Source organism: Hylaeus anthracinus, unplaced genomic scaffold (assembly GCF_026225885.1).
Source record: "Hylaeus anthracinus isolate JK02 unplaced genomic scaffold, UHH_iyHylAnth1.0_haploid 4, whole genome shotgun sequence".
In the NCBI taxonomy this organism is placed as follows: Eukaryota; Metazoa; Arthropoda; class Insecta; order Hymenoptera; family Colletidae; genus Hylaeus; species Hylaeus anthracinus.
The window spans coordinates 10,663,513-10,687,816 of NW_026535289.1; the positions used below are offsets into that span (position 1 = coordinate 10,663,513).

The following is a 24,304-nucleotide window of genomic DNA, read 5'->3' on the forward strand; positions in this document are numbered from 1 at the left end:
TATATATATATATATATATATATATATATATATATATATATATATATTTATAATGAAAAATTCATTCGGTAATATCAAAATTATTCTTTAATGTAGTCAAACTTCTTCAATAGACATAGAGAGTACGAATATTTATGGGATTGACTGTATCTTCATCTATATTTCTTCATTTTTGTCTAAATTGAAATTTTGTCTCCCCGTGAGCATCGTTTCGGGGCCCATTCGGCGATGGACACCGGTTCCCGCGAAACTTCTATTGAATTACGTTTCTTGCGAGTTTCTTGTTGACCTAAAACTGGCAACACCCTCTCGCGAGCGACCCCGGTCGCTTTGAATTCTCACGAAGCTGTCTGTCGAAGCCAAAAGCAGACCCTTTGAAGCCCCTGTAATTACCGTCCGACTTTCTGGCGAACGCGGGCACGGGGGAAATAGACGGACGAACCAGCAAAGAATAAACTACGTCGGGAGCGGGATCTTAATGACTGGTACGTTTTGTGCGTGCATCAGGACACGGAGGCCCGAGAACGAATCACGCGACTTCCACGGAAACGAAACCAACCCCCTGTTGGCGTTCGGCACTGTTCACGGCGAAACTTTTATAATAACACGGGACCGCTCCGCTGTAAATCGTCTAATGGATGCGTGCTACTCTCCGCGAACGTGTAATGTTTTATCAAGGTAAACGAGGGAAATTGAAATTGCAATCGCGTGCTCGGCCGTGAAACGACGCCAACTGCTTCTTCACGTTTCGAAAGTTGCGGAATGTTTTGCCGCGATTCTCAGCCAAGGGAATTAGTACAGTCGCCGTAGAATTCGATGGGGAAGTATTTTTATTGAATCGATGGTTTGCGTTCGTACATTTGACGCTCTCTTTCTTCCAGATAATCGTACAATTACTATAAATCTGTTTGAATATTTTTATTCGTATCGATCCCCTTTTCTACGGGCACGCCTAACTCTTTTACTACTCGAAGAATATCGTACAACGTACGACGTCAAACGTAGCAGCTTTCGCCCAACAGTCAATATTTTGATTGAAACTGGGCTCCGGGCATTCCTTCGAAACAAAAACCTCGCAGAAAATAGCGTAGGGGAAAAGATCGAATTACATTCAGCGCTCGAGACATTTCGTATAAGTCTCGAATCCCACCTAGCTCAAAGATCGACAAGATTTAAGACGCGGGAGCTCCGCGAGTTCCCGAGCGGTCATAGCGAATCGCTTTAAAACTTTTCCCTCGGTTTCTTGGATATATATTGCGTGCTGGACTCGAAGCCATGAATCACGCAAAAGGCTCCATTTCCTTTCGATCGGATACCGCCACTACATCCCCCAAGGGCGATAAGGTACGGAGGTGAGGTCGACCGGCTGAGGGTCAAAGGCCCTTGTCGTCGTATAGTACACATCAGCCTCCTATCGCGACATCGGCGGACTGCAACAGCTTCTCTCTCTCTCTCTCTCTCTCTCTCTCTCTCTCTCTCTCTCTCTCTCTCTCTCTCTCTCTCTCTCTCTCTCACTCGCTTTGTTTGTCTGTTAGCGTCACCCGACTCCCACGTGTAGTTTTGCGTGCTCGGTTTCTCATCCGGGGCGAAAACACGTTGGCGTTGAAACGTGGAGACGCCTTGGTACAGAGCGCATACACGCATACTTTCTAAATCGCGCTCGTGAAACTAGAACCGCCAGTAAAACTCTGTCTGGAGATAAAGAGGACACTGGATCGGTGTACGATTCGATGATTGTCCGTGCGGCGACAAATGAATCCTGAATGTTTCGTTTAACGTTAGGTTTTATGGAGATCTCTCATTAGATTTCTATTACCGAAGTATTGCTTTCGTGATTGAAGTCGATTTATTGGAATTAATTAGGAGGCCATTTCTTTTTGCCATTTCATTGTCTCGTTATCTCATTGTCCATTTCTCTTTGTCTCATATCACTTGTTCGATACTTTCGTATTACAAGGAAGCCAATGCCTTGAAATACTGGGCGGACCGGCCGGAATTCGAACCCGGGCTTCTCAGCGTGGTAGTCGGTTCCGCTACTCGTTGCTCTACTGTCCGCCTGAATTAATTAGAAGGCTTGGACACAAATAAATTTGGAGTGTCTCTTTAAATAGTTGGCGAAAAATGTAAACAGTTCCTATAACTTTCTTCGTGGAATTCTAAATGATCGTGACTCCGTAAATCTAGGATTCAAGAAATGGTGTTTGAATTAAAGATCGTCTGCGTGAATCAAAGTGAAATCAACAATAGAAAAGTAAAGTGTTTGATAAGCTCCAGAGCTTATCGTCTTCCGCAAGATAACTATCATCCCCCTATAACACAGTTGTCCGAACACGGTAAAAATGATACATGGATTCGAAGTTGCTTCTCGATTGCCATAACGCTCGACTTAGGATGAAGAATTTCGTCGTTAAAGCGTTCCGTGAAACGACAAACACTGATCCCCGTTTACGTTCGTTGGTCCACGCTTTCCCAGGGACCGGATTTAACGTAACAACGCGCGAACGATCGTCGGCCATTAAAAACTCGTCGCGCAGCGTTCGCTAAAATCGATGGAAATCTGGATACACTTATTTTCATCGAGGAAAATTTGCATACAGTCGACGATACGATTTTATAAATCGACGGACATCCGTATGATCCGGCTTATGCGAATATGCGCATTATTCGGGTAACACGGATATCGGCGACCGGTCCGAGGATATACGTATTATTCGGGTTTACCTGCGACTCCGACATTACATATATGGAATATTACAAACAGGGCTGACAGAGCGGCGGCCGCCTGAAAATTCGCAAATCGAACAATAATACGAATAATTGGGTGACGTTAGCTGTATAAATCTGAGTATTTTCGTATAATCCCGCCACATTCGATGGGGCTGAATCGAAATACGTTCTTTTAACTCGAGATAGGATCCATGATATTTTTGAATTTTTATCTGTGGAAACTACGAAGCTTAAACGGACTGGGAATTTCATAAACTTCAATTAAGGTCCTCGAGATAATACGGGTTGAGTGTATTTAAATAAAAATGGCGTTTTAATATGTTGTTGGTCTTTGCTAGCAACATTAAATATTAAAAGGATATACAACATGTTGACGCATATATGACTGTATTCCATCTAATTACTAATTTAATATCGTATTATAATATCGGTATTTATTTTTTAAAAGACTGATCATAAACGGTTTTATTCGCTTTTCTCGTTATTTGAATCGATCAACTTTCGAATAAAATATTCCAATCAAATATTGCGGAATGTATGTTGATTCCGTTATGAAGTTCTGATGTGTGCTTTCGTTTATACATATTCGCTACCTTTACGATGAATTAATGCAGCAAAAATGCCTCAGGATGACACTGTGGAAGTGACGGTTCGATGGAGATCGTCGAAGCGTGTATTTCATAAGCACGTTACGAGCCGTGCGCAATATCACTTCGTTCTGAATTTTAATCATTTTTTACGAATGCTGGGTACACGCTGCAATATTTACTGCATTTCGGAGCTATCGTCATACGTGTACTCTTTCCGCCGTATAAACATGATTTGTTCTGTTTGGATTACATTGTAATTAACGATAGTTACCCCGTATCGTATTTAGACAAATGAAAGTATTTTTAATTACGTATTTTTAATTACGAGCAAATATTGTAAACAAAATGTATGTGTATGATTAATATAAATAATTACCTTGATCCTTTACAGTGTGTATTTTAATTTATCTTTCAAAAATAAAATTATTTCTTGGTTAATCTGATATACACGTATCGAATATCCTAGTTCATTTAACATTCTAATTGAATATAAGTTCAACAGTTGAGTGATTGAACAATTAATGTAGATTAGTATCTCAGTACTGTTCTAAACCACACACCTGGTCTTCAAAGCCTTGAAAACATTTTCATTCCGTATCTACAAAAAAAAAATCTATAATCGTCGTACACGAATACAGAGGAAGTGCGATAGAAAGAATTATAAATTCTCGAAGCAACAGCTTGCAACCGGAAGACCTCCATCGAGATCTCGCGCTCCGTCGATACTAAATTTCCGAAGCCGTCTTTCATGCTCCTCGTGGCCTTCGCGTCGACGAGCGTAATCGCGCGCAGAGTGGTTTTCTGAGAGAATAGAGTTAGCGAGAAAATGCGGTTGGCGTTTCTGTTACGTCGCTGGCAAGGGCCAGTAGGCAGCCAGCAAGCGAGGAACGAGCGAGCGCTCGACGCGATCAATAACACGTGTGTACGCACCGTCACACACACATATACACGCGCGTGCAAATACACACACACACACACACACACACACACACACACAGACAGACAGACTAACCTACACACAGGTGCACGCACTTTTACACGTTCAACGGCAGTGTGCACCCCCAACCGATCCACAACCACCGCCGCCACGACCACCGCCACCACGACCACCGTCGCCACCACCACCGCGAATCCAGCCACCCCCTTCCGCCCCCTTCGCCCGGTTTTCGTCCTCTTTCTACACCTCTTCCTCTTTCGCCGTCAGACACGAAGCAATCCAACGCGTTACGCTCTTCTCTACTCTCTTACGCGACCGCACACACCCCCATACACACAAATGCGTGCACACTCCGGCACGTGACGATGCACGCAGAAATTACACGCGCAGAAATGTATACACCCACCTGGCCATCCGATATATAAACGAGGAAACGTCCGGAGGGAATGGAAACGTGTAATTGTGTAAATGGCACAATGGCCGACTGGTCTCCCGTTAGAGGGATCGTCCCCGCCAGTGGAAACAAGATTCTGATTAACGCCCAAATTTTATCGTCCGCTGCCGTTGGCTTACGTGTCCTTCCTTCCACCGTTTTCCATTATTCTGTTATTTTAACTCGCGTGTATCTCGCGCCGATTATCCGTTTTCCCTACGAAAGGAAAGTACAACGTTCGGAGATAGTCGCTTCTGGTATTTGGAAAGGTATTTTGGTGTCAACAGAGGAATTATTTTGGCTTTTCTACGCGGGTGAGAAATAGACGCTACGCAAGATCCTTGCTATGTAATGCTCATTGACAGAGTTAAACAAAGCTACTAGCAAGTAGATATCAAATGATCAACCAGAACTGCAATTAATAATCTGAGACTTCAGTTACTGAGTGAAGTATCTATACTCAATTGAAACATACACAAATGTGTTTTACATAAACGTTAAATTAACAAAGGACGAAACAACATGAATCAAGCAAATGATTTCAAACTTCAAATATCCATTTTTCGAACTGAATAATTTAACTCTGTTCCATAGGTTGCGCAAATAAACGAAGATTGAGAAACCCTGTCGTAGGGGATGCGCTCGCGACGATGGGATTCTTCTTCGCGCGCGGTCCACGAACAAACGGACCGCAGGCATGCGAGTTTCGCGCTGTAATTTCACGTGGAAATCCATTTGAAGCGATTGAACCAGCCGGGTTAAAAGTAGGGGGAAAAAAAACAACAAACAAACGAAAAAGACACACCGTTCGAATCGCCGAATCGCAAACGTTTTATCGCGCGATCGCAATACCAGATTTAAATTTACCCGATTTCAGGCAATCCAATTTGGCTAATGAAACGGCTCCGAGCGACGCTGTTTGTCGCTATGCGCGCACACACAAGCGTGCAACGTTCCCTAACCCCCTGCATTGCTCCGTAATATACAGACAGAACGGGCGGGGGTAATTAAGTTGTAATTGATAAGCGTGTTATTTGGACGATATGGGCCTCCCGCGGAAAAGGAAAATTACGTTTTACGTTTAACCGCCTCCCGTCTCGCATTGTGTCTAGTTTGACAATGAAACGCTCGGTGGTGTTTTACGCGAACATTCCGCGCGCTGATAATTCATGGGAATGCACACGGTGTTGTCGAATAGCTCATAGAGGATTTCGAACCGACGCTTGTACTCTTGCTTCCCAAATTAAATACGAATTTCATGCGGGCTGACGCTCCGATTGGAAAAATAAGTAATGGCAACGTAACGTAGGAATGTGTGACATTTATTTATTTAGAATTAACTTAAAATAATTCTTAAAATCTTGTGCATCATTCTTTCAACGTAGATGCATATCAACTTCTTTCTCGTTAATTTTATACTTGAAGAGGTCTCTAAGGAACTAAAACGTCGACCGAATAAATCATAGCCTACGTGCAACTTTTACTAGCTCTTACATTCACACGTAACATCGAACGAGTAATTACTCTCCTCGTTTCTTCTACATTAATTATTTTAGTCGACTGCAGAACAAATCTCCCTCGCACCGAGACTGAGTAAATTAAACTTTACGCATGATATCGACAAGCTAATGGAAAGAGAAGGCTCGTAACCGTTGCACGTCACGCGATTGTAAATAACAGAAAACAACGCCAACAAACGGTAGGTAGAACCGGAAGTGCAGTCGTAAAATGCGTATAGGCGTGAGCCGCAATGGCTCATAGGAATCAAGCCACGTATCGAGTCGCGAGGAACAACGAGTGACGTTAAAATTCACGCCTCCCATGACGATTCGTTTCAGCCCGCGCGACTTAATTAACACGTTCATCGCGACGAACGACGACACTGTACACGACTGCGCACGCGTGTCGTTTAAGTTCGTATACTAATTGCAACGCCCGCAATGTCGACGATGGATTTAAATATTAGTACATTTAAAAAATTCGGATACAATATAATTTCGTCATTCGAAGAATACACTAATGGAATGAAGTATAGCATAAGGTACCTTGCGTACTAACGTGGAATCCTGTATCAGCGATTCTGACAAATGATGATTCAAAGAAAGAACTCGTTTATTACAAATCCTTGGAAGAATTCATTCCCACGCCACGCTCGCAACCGATACTTCCAACCTGAGCATTCGCTCGATACCCTCCACTATGTCGCGAAACAGTCCCCCACGCACGGCCATACGATCCACGCCGTGGATCGTATAAATATCTCCCATACCAACAATATCGATCGCGAATGTGCGAGCAATAGTGCGCGTTGTTGAAATTAATCGTCGAGAACCGTCGTTCGACGCGTCGAAAATAGCGCGCGACGCGGGCACGGGCGCGAAGGAGCGAGCAAAATGTCGATACGTCGGAGCAGAAAACAGCAAGGTGAATGACATGCCGACAATCGCTGCCGTAGCTACAATAACGGTTCGATCAGCAAAACCTTCGCGTTCCTAGGTAATCTTGCCACATTCCGAGCACTAGCGTGGCCATGCCGCGCTCCTCCAGCCGACGCATAATAAATGCACGGTGTTCCGACAACAGGAGCACAAGATAAAAGAAGTGGGTGATCCTTCGTGCAAAAACGAGTCGAAAACGTTGGATGTAATTTTCCCGTATTATCTTTCGTTGCGGAGATAAAGGACATCGTGTATGAAGAGAATTTCCTATGGTGCTGCAGTGTTGTTCGACAAGAAAAGAAATAACTATACGATAAAAAATTAAGAATACCTTGAATTTTAATTCTTAATTTGTCCTTAAAAGTACACTAAAAATTCAGCACACCTCGTAACAAGTATTCAAAGCTCTATTCCTCAACGTCAGAACCTCGTACAAAAAAAATGTATTCCACATTTTCGACTCATTTTTGAACAATCACCTTATTCTCAGTCGCACCGAAACACCCCGTACATTAATACCAGGAGAATCCCGGGAACAATAAAATTCCTTAACGATTCGGAACCGAACGACTTCCTACCTAGCGAAATGTCCCGTGAAGTATAGTTCACGCGCGTGCTGCTACCGAACCCTTCCCAAGGCGACCAGGAAACGTCCAGGGATTTATGCAACGACGAATTAGCGTCAGGCGAATCGCGGAGCGCAAAAGTATCGCCGGTTTCTACGGCGTAAACCGAGACACCGGGATACCCGCTGCTGGCAGAAAAAAAAAACGCGAGTTCGCGGTTTACGAGCCGACCCGAAGGAAAACTGTGGCAAGGAGAATTGCTCGTGGAGAAAGAACGAACGAAAGGCGACCGTACCGAGACAGAATTCTACGTTCCAGCCGCTTCCACGTCGTTTCATTCTCTGGGAACATGTAATCGCTTTATGAGGAGGGGATTTCCCTATACCTCGAATAATGAGCGATATTTGGGATTTCTTAGGAGGGAAGGTAAGGGATATATTAAACTGAGACTTTTTGCGATGATTGATATACTTATGCAGATGTTGGGTGAATTTTTGTGTGGAATTTGGTATAGCAGCTCCGGAGTTATGGTTAAAATTCTGTCTTGTTAAGTTGACCGGGGATGAGAAGTATCAGGGAGATTGTATCAGTAATTATTCTACAACTGTGGATTTTATGCATTTCTGGTTTATAGAAATATACAAACATATGCCAAGTGTGTGGAGAATATATACATTTATACGAAAAGATATATTAACATTATTGTATTAATTAGTAAAATATTTTGTCGAAACATTTTTATTCATATTAAAATCCATCATGTCTAAAATCATTAAGTCGAAGCAAATTTTGATGTACAGATGATTCAGCAGTACGAAAATAAATCAACTTCTGCAACAAAAGCTTCTGTTCGGCAAACATTCTTCCGCAACTGGTTGCAGAATGTAAACCGCCGCGAAGTATGGGTTTCGTATAGAGAAAAATAAGAAGGAAGGGAAGTTACATTACGGTACATAGATATTAGATATATCTTTTCGAGCATCAGCGAAGTATAATGATACGGAGTTACAGAAACTATCTATGTACTCGTGTATTAGAAGCAGTTACAAGATTGGGTATCCTAGTTATGAAATCCGAAGTTACGGATCTTTATGTAAACAGTTTTAATCTGGAAGGAGGAAACTTTCCGATTCCTCGAGGTGGTGCATTCAATTCCAACTTCTCGAGCATTGAACTGCGGGCTTGCATCGATAAATACCTTATAAATAAACCAGATTCCTTCCGTATGTTTGCCAAGGTTCCATTTCGAGTTGCCTCGTGACAAGATCACGCGTCTGATAGTTCTACATGACATTGAACGATCATCATGATGATATTCTTTCGAATCTCTTCTACATCACACTTACAAATAATCTCTTGCCAATAATATGCCAAACAATGCAGTTGGGACTTATTACAGTACAGAATTAGTAACGAATAAATTAGACATGCTCAATTACCGGTCGGTTGTCTTCATAATTTACTAGAGCGTTGCGATGTCAATTAGATAAATCAGCCACGGGCCAGGAAATTCGACGACACGTCAAGTTCGAAGACCGCCATATTTCAAAATCTACTCGCCACCACGGAACCCGTGTCACGATAGGGTAGAATCTTATTTCAGCGGGAGCCAGACGAATCACCTTTGAACACGCGAGTCTACCTTTCTACCCTCGTCTACTCGCGCGCGCGCAGACGACATCCGGGATAATATATATCAAGGTAACACACCAGTCCGGAGGGTCGAAAATTTATTCAGGAAAGGGTAGAATAGAACGAATTTTGGGCTCTGGGGACCGAGGAACAGTATCGATAGTATCTGACTATAGCATAATGGCGAGCTTATATTTGTGTATAAGATAGAGAAATTCATGAAAGTTTTATGAATATTAGTTTCGGTATCGTAGCGAATATTATTAAATATGCACAAATCTTGTAGGAAATTAGTGAGAAATACAGAATTATTTTTTGTAAGCTGAATCTACTTTTCATTGGGGTCCAAAGTTACAAACCTTAGACATCGAATTAGGATGATTTAAACGCTTATTTAAATTCAAATAGAGTTTGCCAGTTTCTCCTTCCTTGTACAAAATACAAATAAATCTTTTAGAAACAATTCTTAATTTAGACCAATAGCTATCAGTTCCATTAATAGCAAAGCAGAAGTATATCAAAAATATAAACAATAAAACCAATTATCCATATCTTCCCGAATAAATCGGGCATATCGTGTTCAGACACCTCAACAAAAATACTGCATAAAATGTTGGCGCAATTTGTCTTTTTTACCTACATAGCTATGATCCTCAACCCTCCACCACCCTCTTCCCCCACGCGACTACTGGTGAAAACTTGGCCCGCGTAGCAGGGATAAATAGCGGTTTCCAGCGTTCGCATAAAATTCACCGCAAGTCCGCGGCAATGTATTCAAAAGCATCGGGTGCCGATATTATGCTAATATAATAGTCTTCTCGGCCTGTGCGCCAGTCCTTCGAAGCGACAGTCTGTTCGGGAGAGACACCGCGAAAGGGAAACGTAACAGAACTAGCAAAGGGAACGACGGGGATAAAGAAGAGGCCGAAGGGAGTCTCGCTAAGATAATAATATGCGTGTACGCGAATGTGTGCACTCGTACGCGCTGGAATTCACGCACCTGCTTTATCCTCTCTACACACCCCTCGAGTTTTCAGGTCTCGCCCTTTGGGACGTAATTTGTGAGGTTTACAGGCACGAAGGGGGCGAAGGACACGCCGTAAAAGGGATTTCCAAGAGGCAGAGAGGACGCGCCAACCGGATCCGTCGGCGTGCTCTCGGCAAGGGATTCCTCGACTCGATCCTTCGATACTCGATACTTTTGGCTAAATAGATTGGTCCGTGTCACCCCGTGAGTCGATACCACTCGACCCTCCGAATCTCCCGCCACGACAGGTCGACCGAGGTAATATTATTTTCGTCTCCGCGGTAAACTGAAAGAAAACCCTCCGTGGTCATTCCTCTCCTTTCGTTTCAATTTTATCTTCGATAGACACCCCCGATTCACAGATCTGCGGAGAACGATCAAATTTAATAAATTACCAATTTTCTTTCTTGGTGGAGGATTAGTCTGATATTCGAGAAACATTCTAACGAAGGCGGTGTAGATAGAAGGCAGAAGGTTATTTTTCAAACTCTGCCCCCACACTTTACTTAGAAAGCGACACAGTTTCCATTTCACGTGTGAAAGACCATGCACCCAATCAAAGAAATCATTCGTTCTTTCGTAAACAGTGAGATTAGAAACACCTCTGCCAAATATGATCAAAATTCCACGGCTATCGACGCTCCTTGCGATAAAATAATTGTTCTTCTACGAAATCGTTGAAGGAACAAGGGCGAGACGACTGTATCGCTGTTTCGCACGGAGCAGAGGCGAATTTTTGAACGAGTCTTTCCAAATATTGCGTGGACATCTGCGGGCGACTCGATTCGCCATCGATTCGATCGAATGTTTGCCCAAGATCAACGGACGTATCGTTTCCTCGTTGACTCACAATTTTCGTCCGTAAGCTCTGTCAACGTTGTAATCGGTGGGCAATCGCGAGCTCGTTCGTCGATTATCGACCGGTACGCGAGTACCCACGCACACGTTGCTCGATTCTCGAATTGCAACGCGATATTTCCTCTGTGGTATTGCACGGTTTGCAGATACCTCGAAGCACGAATCGTTTCTCGCGAAAACAGCGCGGTTTGTCCGACGATCCAAGTAATCCAGAATAAGTATTTCAGTTCGACATTTTGGGAGACGAAACTGTAATTCTAATTTTAGCATTGAGACCTTTAGTATAAAGATAGGAAGCATAGAAATTGTAATGGTGACGCGGTGATCTTATTAGAAGAATTAAGCCGAGAAGGAATCGAAGGCAGAATCTTCCATCTCACTGAATTAGAAAGTCGTATGAATGATGCAGAAAATATTAGATGGAGGTCAATAAATAAAAAAAACTTATGGAAGATGTATAATCAAGTTGAAGCAGGTGGTGCATATACGCGAGAGAAGCAGCATGTTAAAGATTTAAGTAACATATTACAATAGTGCGATAGTGCATAGTTGATGCGTGGGATCAGTTACATCAAATATTCGTAGAATCCCATTCTACAGAATTTTATTCTACATAACTTCAAGTTATTATTAAAGTGAAATTTACTAAAGAAAATTATTATCGTAAAACTTAAACTCATAAAAACTTGAATTTAGAGGTCGTTCCCCAAAGATAATCACGGATGACGTAGTTGGGTTCGAGGAGCCCCACGTTGGTCTTTAAACAACGACTGGTGGATCTGTCTTTCTGGGGTTATTTCTGATGAAACACGATGATACCGTGACTCTGTGTACACTTCTCGACCACCGCGATATGTCTCGAAATCTTAGAAGTCTTGCTGCCTCGAGAAGGCAAACTACGATATCGATTACAGCGAAACGTTGCGGAGTCTTGGATTATCCAGAGTTCTTTAGAATTTAGATGATCGCGTCTAGTCCTCGGAAGTATTACGGAGCCTGTCTGTATTGTTAAGTATGGAATGGATCTTGTAATAAATTTTATCCAGACAAGGAACAAGAAATCTTATCAGTTGTATGGAAATATAAAATTGCGATGTGGGCTGGCATGGAACTTGAACCAAACTATTATGTTGTACACAAGACTACAACGTCTCGTACTGTGCAAAATTTAAGAGACTGACAGAATTTTATTTTATGGACATTTAAATTGGCGAACACAATAGTAAAATCTAGAGACTTAGGCTAAATCGGCGTTAGAGGTTACGAGTACATTGAAGTATTGTAATAGCGCGGTATAGTTAAGTTTCATGGACAGTCTACATTGCTTAACTATATTTTTCTACGATTAATAATATTCTTTTACTACATATAAGTAGCAACATTTTGTCACTTTGTGATTTCACTGCTTAGAACTCTCTAGTGAAGTGTTCCATAACAAAGGCTATTTTACTACTTTGATTCGAATATACCATTCCATTCTGACCAATTCAACAAAAATAAATTTCCCTGCAACAACCCAAACCTCCTTATCAACACATTTGAACTCAGCACTCCAACACCTCGGATCTCTCAAAAGGAAATGCAGAGAACACTGTGTATGTTCCAGTACCAGAGACGTTTATCGTCCCCTCCCAAACGATCGACAATATCCCTGAAACGACGAGGCGAACAAACAAGATCTATCGGCCGTACGAACTCGACGAGTTTGGACTAGTTCGGTGATCGTCGCGGGGCGATGAATCACTGGCCCCATCCAACGAAAAATAAAAGGGAAAACGTGGAAACGCGAGCATCGAGGGAGGGTCTTGAGCGCGACTTTATTCCAGCGACGGCGTAATAGGAGGCTGCGGTCGATAAGACCGAAAAGACGGACGGGTGGATGGTCGGATGAGCGAGCCGACGAGCAAGTGAATTGCCGCGCGAGGAGGGGGATGGTAGATCTGGTTACTCCACTCCCTGTTATCCGTTTGAGGCAGTTACCCCCGCTTTCAGCTCCGTTAAAGACACATAACCACGCTGGAAGAGGGGAAAAAAACGAGGGAGGAGAAAGAAAAGAATCGAGCTAGAGGGAAAAACAATGCGATCCGTCGAGACCCGCGCTATCTAAACCTCCCTCTCCTTGTAATTAATCGAGTAACGCCGTTTAATCGGGGACCGCGATTAAACCTCGCACAGGAATTATTGTTGGAACGGTTGCTTAGACGTTCTTTAAAGACCAGGCGTTGCGGAGAACTGTTTCTTGTTTCAGAAAATACTTAAGGAAAATAAGGGACGATTGCTCACCTTACACACTCCGACGACCAAAACGTCAGAATCAACATTGAATCACTAATTTAGTCTTCGAAATATCGTTACAAAATTATAAATTTTCTTCGCTTCCCTTAAACTCAAGTAGATAAAACTAGACGAAACTATAGTACCTAGAAATCCAAGAGGGTTAACTTAGATCTAACCCAAAAACTATCTCCTGTCGGAACGAACTAAAAAGTTACTAGAAGTGAAACAAACCTTCCTCTATTTTCTACGCGATGCATTGTTTACGTATTAAACATTCGAGTGACGCTGCGAAAATATTGTTCCAGACACGGAACGGAGAAGATTTCCCGCGGTAGCCAATTCGTGGAGGTCGGTCGATAACGCGTCGGTTATTTCGGTGAACTCGGAGGAACGGAGCGACCTGATACGATCAATGAATCGAGGAACCAATTACGTCAAGGAAAGTTCAGTCGAAAGTTTCCGTCATTGACGAGCGCGATTTCTGTCCGTGTCGGTGACAGGCGAAATGTTATCTGATTAATGATTAACGATTGATTATCGTGTAATCAAACCACTGATTAATGGTTGCGGCTCGTGAGTAATTGTACATGCAGAAGATTATGAATCTAGATTCGTTTATCTATCGAACGAACCAGCTTGGGGACACGGTTTCAAACGTTGAGAAAATCACTCCACTTTGATTAGAAATAGTCAATTTCTGAGTGGATAAATATTGTTTCTGTAAAATATTAACTATCGCATCCTCAAATTTTCTATACCATATTCAGTTATTAAGGTATCAAGTTAGTTATTGCGCCTCGCGACGAATAAATTTCACAGTGGAGAAAATATTATATTTGCACAACGAAGCCACGTGAGACGTCGCTTCAGCGAAAATTTCTGAGTCTCCAAACTGTTTATCGCGGGTAATCCAACACCGCAATCTGCAAGTCCTGACCGGTTGAAAATTGCCGCTATCAATTTGCGGAGTGAATCGGCCGACATTAGGTAATGGCGCTCGACGTCGTGTCGCGGGATCCAAACTGCGCCGTCGGAACGCGAGTACGCTCGAATCGCGGACAGTAAACGAATACTTACGTCGGCGAATTTAGTCGGGAGAGCTCGATGCCATCGACCAACGACTGTAACCGTTGCCTAATCCCCAGCTTTGCTATCGGGAATCAGAAATTTGTAATCTTCGAAAGCTGATCGTGTCTGATTATTTATTAATTATTCATTAATAATGAAAATTTACCGAACGTTCATATTTTTGTTCTGAGGGTAGTATTGATTTTTGCATGAGAGAATATTTATGTACAATAACTGCGAGCTTTATATTCAATTATTAGTATTTAAAATTTCATCAGGATGCAAAATTGCATATTAAACAAGTGAACATTCCTTTCAATACACGTGCCATTAAATTCAATTAAATTGTATTTTATAAAAGATCCCATTTTTCATTTACGAATTGCGCATTAATGAAAAACATGAATCCACTTGGTACATCGTCGCGGGTCCACCAAACGTGATTCGATACTTTTCAATCGTAAATGGCGGGAAATTTCCCGAACGTCCCAGACAAAGCATCGAGTTTAAAGACTGCCACCATAATGTAGAATAATGCCACGATTAAAACCCGCGAGGGCAGTCTCATTAAAATCATTCTAGACACGCGCCATGTGGTGACTCTCGCTTAATAAGCGAACCACCTTTATCGCCATTGTCTCGCGGGAGACGCCATAAAACCCGTGCGATTCGAAACGTCGGCGAAACTTCGCCGCCTGGGAACGCGAGCTGACTGAACTTTTGCTTCGACGTCGAGATCAGTTTCTTCCCAGACCCAGAGATCGAAAAAAGGCATATTCGTTTACCGGGGCTTCTCGTTTAGAATTTCTTGTTTAGAAAGCAATTGCTTTTCTTTTCATTGCAATTTCTCCAACTTTTCCGAAAACATTGAAAACTAAATAATCAAGTCGAAATATGAGAAAGTCGGGTGGTGCATGAGAAAACTCGTGACTGTAATGAACCAATCTTTTGCGGAAAAAAAAATTTGGCGCACGCGTGAAAACAAAATTGTAGGAGCATAGCTGTGATAGCAGTGTGTACCCTTGCAGACGCGAAACAATCATGATTCTTTCGGATTAAATTACGGGAAAAGCGTGTCTACAACAAATTTGGGCTAGTGCAACTAAAATGTGCACTGTTTAGGGCACACAAATATTTTCATTATTTATGAAAGTCGATTTCTTTTTAAAATGGCGCCTTATCTAGAGTGGTGCTTTTTCGTATTTACCACGACGATGCACCCCATAATTTGTGTCTTCCATCGACACAGAGTTAGAAATTTAGAAAAAATATATAATTCATAATTTAACGAACGGTTTCTGTAACCCTTCGAAAAATATCAAAATGGCAACTGTTTTTCAATTTCTGAATTTACCAGGCTACAGTAAGCCTTCAAAATAAAATGAAAATCGATGGGAATTGTTGAATTTGCAGTTCATCGATGGTCCCTACACGACCTGGATGGTTTTTGCTAGGCGTGTGCAATTTCTATGTGCGTCCCCATCCACGGATCGTCGCGTATCGCGTGCGTGCGCGGAATGCTCTTAGAAATGCACAGGGCCCGAGTTTAGGGGAGGCATATCGTCGATGCAACGTTGCACGCGCGCTGAAATTCAATGCCAAAGTATGTATGCCCACGTGTGGCTGCACGATAATGATATTCGACGGGTTTATTCCCCGGCAGAGAACGTAATTCTCTCTCCGTCGCACGCATACACAAGCCTGTGGAAACGATTGCGTTGTATTTTTAAAAAATCGCATTGCGATCGACACCGAGATCGCCTTGAGCGATGCGATCGCGGAAAAAGGCGACCGGGGGAAGTGTTTGGTGAACAAATGTTTCTCCACGGATGGACAGAATTTCATTCGAATGGTAGACAATGCATACGAACACGGTATACTGATTTATTAGTTTATTCCGGTGATCGGTTATAGTGATGTGGTATGATTCACGCAATGCGAAACGATAATTTTATTTTATGCCAAAGGCTTCCAGGATAAATCTGACAAAATTTAGTATCATTAACGTACTTTTAACTAAAATAAAACACAATGTTCACCTCTACAATTTCAGCTGTTCCATGTTTCGAAAGTTTTTATCTACCAGTTTCGTATTTAATATTTCCCCCTACTGGAATTCCATCTCTTTCATAAAAAAAGACATTTCGAATTTTTTTTTCCGATGGCTCGCAAATCACCGTTTGAGCACCGCTGTTCCTATCGAACGAATTCCGGCATCCTTATTGAAATTCCTGATGGGAGTTAGGAAATCACCGATTTCGATTGAAAGTACTCGCTTTGTCGCGCGGACATAAACGCGCGCAATAATCGAGCTCCTCTTCCATCGACGAAGTCAATTAAAAATATTTTATTATTGCAGGCGTCGCGTCGTCAGCCTGAAATTCAATATCGCTCGATTTTTCCATCGGCCCTGAAAATTGCGTCGTATAATCGTTTCGCGGCAACGTATCGCCAGCGAATTTCGCCCATCAATTTACGTCCGAAATACGAACGTTCCGCAGTTCGGTGTTTATACAAGGCGTCAAGAAATTACAGGCGGAAACTTTATCGAAGCTAACCCACGGAAATAGGGCAGAGTATTCCGGGTTATCTTTAAACGAGGTTATTAAAGCTAGTGGAAAATTGCTTCGCCTTCCAATATTCTAATGGCCGTTTAATGACTCTTACCGAATCGAAAAGAACGGGGAACATGTTTCTGGTATCTTTACAAATTTCTCGATAAAACTAGGATGAAATTTTTACATTAGACGCGCTGGAAATATTGAAATTTATCTTATTTACTTACAAGTGCGATACTTGGACGGTACGCTTCTCATCGAAGAAGGTAAAAATGATATGACACAAGTGGAAGTTCCTTACCTGTAACACAAAAAATTAATTATTAGAATGAGGTTATTGTAAGAATTATTTAGAATACAAATTATTCCAAGTAAAAGTAAGGTAGTCAAAATTGATAATTTTTCAGAATCGCGAGCAACTCAGACCCTTCGATACCGTAGAATAAAAATATCTTCCCTTCTTGTTTTAACCACTGAAAATTTAAAAATGCTTTGCAATATTGACTCCAATTCCCCGCACCCCGTGGTTGCGTTTCACGTCCCCCGGTGGCCGTCAGGGGTTGGCGTTCTGTGCCAGCTCGCGGGGGTTGTACGCGTGGTCATTACCTATTCATAAGCCAGGATTTAAGGTTAGGTCACGCACCCGCCGCTAAGTGCATTAATATCCATTTTAAGCAGGGACCCCGATGCACGAGGGGTTCGTCACACGGTTGCCCCTCCGCCACCCTTTGACGTGCGTGCATTTACTCGCGTCGTCAAGGTGTTCCGGGGAGGGTGTGGGCAATGAACGAACGGAAAAGTGACACGGCGCTTTTCACCCTGAAATCGACGTTCGCGACGCCGTGGACTCATATTCGCCTCGTCGATGGGACGCTCTAAAAAGACGCTTTTATAACTGTCGTATCGGTGGCTCTGTTATTATCGAGAGGGGTGAACGCGATAAAGCGGAGAAGCTCAATTTCTTCGTCGAGGCCGGCAAACTCCGCGTCGCGTTTAATTGACCATTCCGACGGACGATTCCCAGCGACTCGTATGCAAATTTGATGGAGTAATTAGGTAAGTTTCAGGGGTGGGGGAGGGGTGGAGGGTCAGGGAGAAGAGGTCTGGCATGCTCGATCGTTTGGAATATTTATTGCTCGCCGTGTTATGGCTGTCTGCTTCCGAGATTGTAAAGCGAGCGAAGAAAAGCTCTTAAAAGAAAAGATTTTACTGTCCCCGTTTGGCGCGAATAACGACGCAAGACGATTTGAAAATTATGGTCACAGTTTGAACTGGGTTGCGGGTCCTTTGTTCATTTTATTTTACAACTTCCAATCAAAAATATCCGTACTATCACTGTATACATTCCAGAGTATTACATACAGCCATCTCCTTAAATAGCATACCATACTTCTAAGACTGCAGACTAATACTCTTCAAAATTTCTACTGTGATTCAATTTTGGTTTCAGACTATTGTAACTTGCATAATACACCATTCATTCCATTATTTATTTTTGTAACTTCATCGAAATTCAAGTATTTCATTCAAATTCATTTTTTCAGAAACATCGAACGTAACATTTAATTTAAACAAATTTCTCCGATAGACATGGAGGTTACGAATATTTATGGGGCTGAGTGTATATGGGTGTCACCTACTCGATGAAAGATTTCTCCCCCCCCCCCCACACACACAAAAACCTTGTAATTCGTCTTACAAATTTTTTGGTCCCGCGAAATCAGAGACGCTCGCGCCAAAGGTGTTTAGGAACGTCGACGTTGGAAAATTTGCACGAATTTCCCCGGCGACGTCGCGATCACGACGGTTGTCTCCGAAGATACAATACCCCGGCCCGTTACCGATCGCACAAAGGCATCGAGGCATTCCCCGGCGAAGGGCGGCGACGAAGGGTCGCGCGAGGGCGGAACGGAGACAATCGAAGCCAGGGAAAACGTAAGAAGATTCCGGAGTCGAAAGAGCAGACTCCTGTAGCACGACGCAAAAGGTGAGCTTGAAAGCGTCCCTTCTCGCTCCCGAGCACTCTTTCTCCATCTCTCTCCGCTTTCCACGATCTATGGTCGGCTTAACTCCGGCACGCTCGTATTTTACTGGATACACTCAACGACACCAACAGTCGTGCGTGCACGTGCAAGCGTCGCGACGCACACAGACGCTGCCTTGGAACAGGGGAAGGAACACCACCACCACCACCACCACCACCCTCCCCCACCCGCCTGGAAATGTCTCCGAACGCTTCGAGTCCTTCCCACACCCGCGATGCTTCCTCCCTCCCCGCCCCTGCCGCGCTCCATCCCCACGAAACCTTGGCATCCCGTATAAGCTAAAAACGACCCGGTCGCTTAAGGTTTCGTTTAATCTTCCCTTATCCCACGTCCTGCCAGGTACCCGTACGATCGCACAAGATCTCGCCTCGATCCTTTTTTTTCCTGCGATGGAACGGGCCTCCCCCTCCTTCCACTCGGTTGTCCGTGCGACGTTTAGGACGATCCCTCTTCCTGCCGGCTGGCCAGGACCCGTGGATTTAATATTGATGAGGGGTCTACGGTCGAGCCGCGAATCGTGGCCCCCCGACCGCTCTTCTTCGGGATGGGGGAAACAATTGCGAAGAAGTTTCCCAAATATAAAGATAATTCTGCGATACCCGCGGGGTTCTGGGATTGCGAGCCGAGACGAAACGACTGCTTGGTTATTGACAGAGGTTTTTAATTAATGTCAGACTAGACGGTGACCTTTATCGTCACATGTTTCGTTGTAGAAGAAGCTATGGAAGCTATGGAAGCGATTGAGTAAACGGTTTAGTTATTGATGAGGGTTTTAACCCTTTGCATTCGAGAACTTTTTTTCTGGTATCTACCATCAACTCGAGATGCTTTCGTTTCTACTGTCACGAATGCTAAGCTTAGATTGACTATGAAAAAGAGATCTCTAATTTGAGATTTAATCTCAAACAAGCATCATTGCTGGTTGATCAACCCTTTATAGGTCACTGGTACTCATTACCGCTAAAATTGTCTAGGAATTTCTGCCCTATAACGAGTCAAGATGTGACTGCGAGTCACCTTTCGAGCGCAAACGGTTAATTGACGCGAGGCTTGGCGTGGAATGGAATAGAAGTATGGCTAACTTGTTCAATAACACACAGATCTTCGGGCGCGACATCCTTGATGCGATCGTTTAACAGGTTGTACCAGCGGAATAGGGAGGTCGGGCATGGTCAGTATTGAATTATAAGTTGTCAGGAGAGGAGTACATTTGTACCGTAGCATCGTCGTTCTCCTCGTTTTTCACGGCAATTTCATTATCACCGCTCCTGGATCCGGAGTCATTCGATCAACCGTGCAGCCTACCGTCTCACCAGTTTCTCCGGGCCCCCGCGCAAATAAATCTAAAGCCCGTGGAGGGTGACACGACACACCGTCGTGTTTCTCTCGTCTGTTCCCAGCGAGATAGAAGTCGGTCGATCAGTCATTGCGACAGCCCTCCTGCAACGACTCCAGACAAATCGAGAGGGAGCGAGAGAGGACAACCGCCGCGGTGGCTTCTCCGTTTCCCCCGCGATACACCGGTTACACGGTGCAATAAATAAATTGCGGCACGGTGTCCAATTTGTCACGCCCACGCGGTACTTTCAAATTTCCAGACGCACCTGGTTTAATTATTTAATTGCGTTTGCGGCGACGCCCGTTATTTATGCTCCTCTCGCGCGGGGAACAACGTCTGCTGACGCGGCTGAGCTTCTTAATGGGTTGCCTTGGCAGATTCGAGAAATTCTTCACTGAGGCGCGTAAGTGTGGGAGGATGCAAATTTTTCAGTGTATCATGATTGTACGCCTTAATAAATAAGAGTTTTTAATAGAAATGGGTTTCTTTATAATTCTATCGTATTAACAAGTGCATTGATCGTAACCTAACTGTATCCACATTTACTGAAACATATTACAAAGCAAAGAATGAACAGTGTTTCACGCTTCAGGAAACAATTACCCCGATACAAGCACGAACTATCATAATTTACCGAAATATTAACCGACAAAGAATAATTCCAGCCCGTCGAATTCGCCGACCATGTGCCCCCAGTCGTTATCTTCTCCTCTTAAATTCGCATCCCGTGGCCAAAGGAAACTCCCCTCGCCACCCCCTGCCGGCTCCCAGCCGCCGTCCTTTCAGCCCCGTCGGTTCTTTCGTTGCTCGCGCTCGTTTCCTGAGGGACTGGTTATAAACGCTCCCACAGAACCGGCGCCCGATATCCTCGTCGCAGGACTTCCAAGCAACGGGCTTTTGGGGCCTCGAGGACGGAGTCCAGCAACGGAGATAGCAACGAGCGAAAGGGACGCGGCGCGTTGGACACGGCGTGCCCGTTGGCCAGACGACCCGGCGAGCAACCTTTGTATCGGGGGCAGCGACTGTGAATCCGGTAGCAGTCGCTGTACACGGTGTTCTTCCTGTTCGTAACGCGAAAACACGCTCCTGCGACTTTGTCCCCGTGAACGATTCCGCCCGCCCATGCGTGGGATTCGCGAAAAATTCAAATCAGCCACCGAATATACGACGAACTTGCGAACCGAAGTTTGTTGGCTCGAAGTTCCTTGGATGAAGACTACCAGGAGGTAAACTTCGACGAGTTTTGGAGCCAGTTACCCCGGAGGGAGGAGGACGAATTTTAATCACGGCGTTGAAAGTGAAGAGGATATAGCAGACGAGTGTGGGGTATGCGAGCGTGGGTTAACCTTGATGCGAGTTGCCCGAGGCAATGCAAGATTAATTCGTTTCACTGCAATACTCTAAAGAATTTCTAAAGAATTATACATTATTAATCATTCACGTTGCTTCGTTCCAACACTGATATTCTAATAAACCCTCCTGAGTTTTGAAAATTACCCAACTATAAAAGTCGAAAATATTAACACTTTGAGTACCGAACAGAAAATTTTAAACACGAATTGTCGTTAATAAATCACATCTTGCGCATGAAAAATCATTGTCATGTGAGTAACGTAGATGGCAAAGAGATAGAATGTATACGAGCCAAGGCTGATCTCGCAGTAGCCGGTACTCAAAGTGTTTCTCATAACTTTTTGAATCACCAACCATAGGCCAACATCATTATCCCTAAATTATAATGAGGAATCCTTGTATGGATACCAGGAGTGGAGAGTCCTCTTTAGCGTGGAGTTTGTATCTCTTGGCACAGAAATGGTAAATATCGCGGGGGAATTTTCTTCCCTGGAAGAACACACGAAAGAGTGCAGGATTACCGAAGGGGGTTGGAGGAAACCGCGACTGAGGGGAGAGAAAGGAAGAAGGAAATCGTGCGGAATGAGAAAAACGACGGAGGTAGTTGCAAAGCACAAGAACGGAACCGTGATGGCGTGGTCAGCCAAAGGCAAAACAAGAGCCACGAAGCTTTATTGACTGGAACCGATGAAAAACGAGGAGAGATCGACCACCGTCATCGTTCCACCTCCCTGCAACGAAACTCGAACTTCCTGGGGCTTCGGTAAAAGTTCTCTCCCGCGTCTGGTATCGATGCGATAGGTAAACACGAACGATAGATACGTGACATTACCAACGCGTGTACATATGTGAGAGTCGTGCACACTTTTCCGCGAATGCTAGGTGCAACGCCCTTGTCAGACGGGAAAATATTTCCCCGTGAACGTTGCTAACTACCACGAGGCGAAATTCTTATCTGGAAGGATATTTTAATTTTAATTTACGGAGAAACTAAACTCTAGTCTAAAAATTAACGAAGAAAGAGTTTACTCGAGGGGTTTTTAATTCGAATACACCACCCAATTTTTTAAATTTTAGTGAGAACTGGTGGGCCACAGTTTGAAAAACACTACAGCAACAGAACCAGGAACTGGCACTGCCAGAGCTTACTTGTAATATCTGCTAGAATACTTTAATAACAGGAAATATATAAAAATAAACTTTGAAATATAAAATATCACCGAGTAATCCGTCGCAAATAACTGCAGACCCTTTATCAAATAAAAATACTAAACCAGGAAAGACGAAATTCAGAAGTAGTAGAAGATATCTTCGAAGCCAGCAGCTCAACAGTTTAAAAAATAGGAAATTCGAGGACTTCAAACGTCAAACACTAAGATCAAAAATTCAGTGGCAAATGTCTTGAAACTCTCTTCCTTTTTCGCAATCAATACCATTCCACGTTTCAAGTGACTCTGCTGAGAACTTACACAATCGTACCTCCCATATTGCGCGACTTATCTCGCACCCAGCTCTGGATTTCCCAGCTTCGTTGCATAACATAGTATACATACAGCAATTTAAATATTTCCCTTCGGTGCGTCCCGTTGTTCGCACTTTCTGCGAAACGCTGAACGTCCTGCCACCAAGGAAACAATGAAACAGCGTACAATGCACGCCTTTGTGTTGAAATTACGCGTCAGAAATGGACCATTCTTAGAATTACACTAAAAAGTCAATTTAGCTTAAACGGAGCAGTGAGAAGAAACAATTTGAAGTTGCACTGTTCGCCAGAGCCAAGACTTTCCAAACGTTAACTTTGGATGAGCAAAGAAATTTTGATTAGAACAGAAATTAAACAAAGATTTTTGCAGCATAGATTCCTGGGATTGGAATGCTAACAGTAGCTTAGATACGACAGAATTCTGTTGACACACTGACTAGAACGGCCTTGATCAAGGAAATGGACGAGGTATAAGGCTCGTGAGAGTTGCTAGTCTTCCGATGTTGATGTTTTGCGGCGAAATGCTACGTTACTTTGATCGATTAAACCGGTTGAACTCTCAAGAAACCGGAAATGCGACATTCGATGAATACCTTAGCCGACTATCCAAGAATGACCGTTCCATTTAGAAAGCTACAACCGTAAAAGACCACGGCAAACATTTCTGCCGCAACCCAAACACTAGTTTAGGCTTAGATTAGATCTGGAAGAAGTAGGTTTAATGACGTCCAGTATCTCATAGGTGGATTCGAATGGTCCCTGCAGGGTGTAAATACTAATGGATGCACAAGACTTTCCGAATGGTTCACGTCTAATGGCGAAATTAATTTGTAAGATTACACAACAAACAAATCCATTTCATGGATTTATTATGCTACACCATTGGAAACTCAAAAAACCAGAAAAAACATTATAACACATTTTAGTTCTAATTAAAGTCTTTGAACCAGATATCAGCTCTTAACATTTCAGA

General features: G+C 43.4%; 1 protein-coding gene and 1 long non-coding RNA gene across 4 annotated transcripts in view; both read right to left on the reverse strand.

Moving 5' to 3' along the window:
* Window positions 1-24,304, reverse strand: part of LOC128894777 (Krueppel-like factor 6) — a 390,418-nt gene that overhangs the window by 293,835 nt on the left and 72,279 nt on the right. The window lies entirely within an intron of this gene.
* LOC128894802 (uncharacterized) lies at window positions 3,061-4,897 on the reverse strand. Its single transcript, XR_008461632.1, has 3 exons — window positions 3,878-4,897; window positions 3,694-3,725; window positions 3,061-3,554 (listed from the first exon to the last, which is right to left on the reverse strand). It is a non-coding gene; the product is annotated as an uncharacterized LOC128894802 (long non-coding RNA).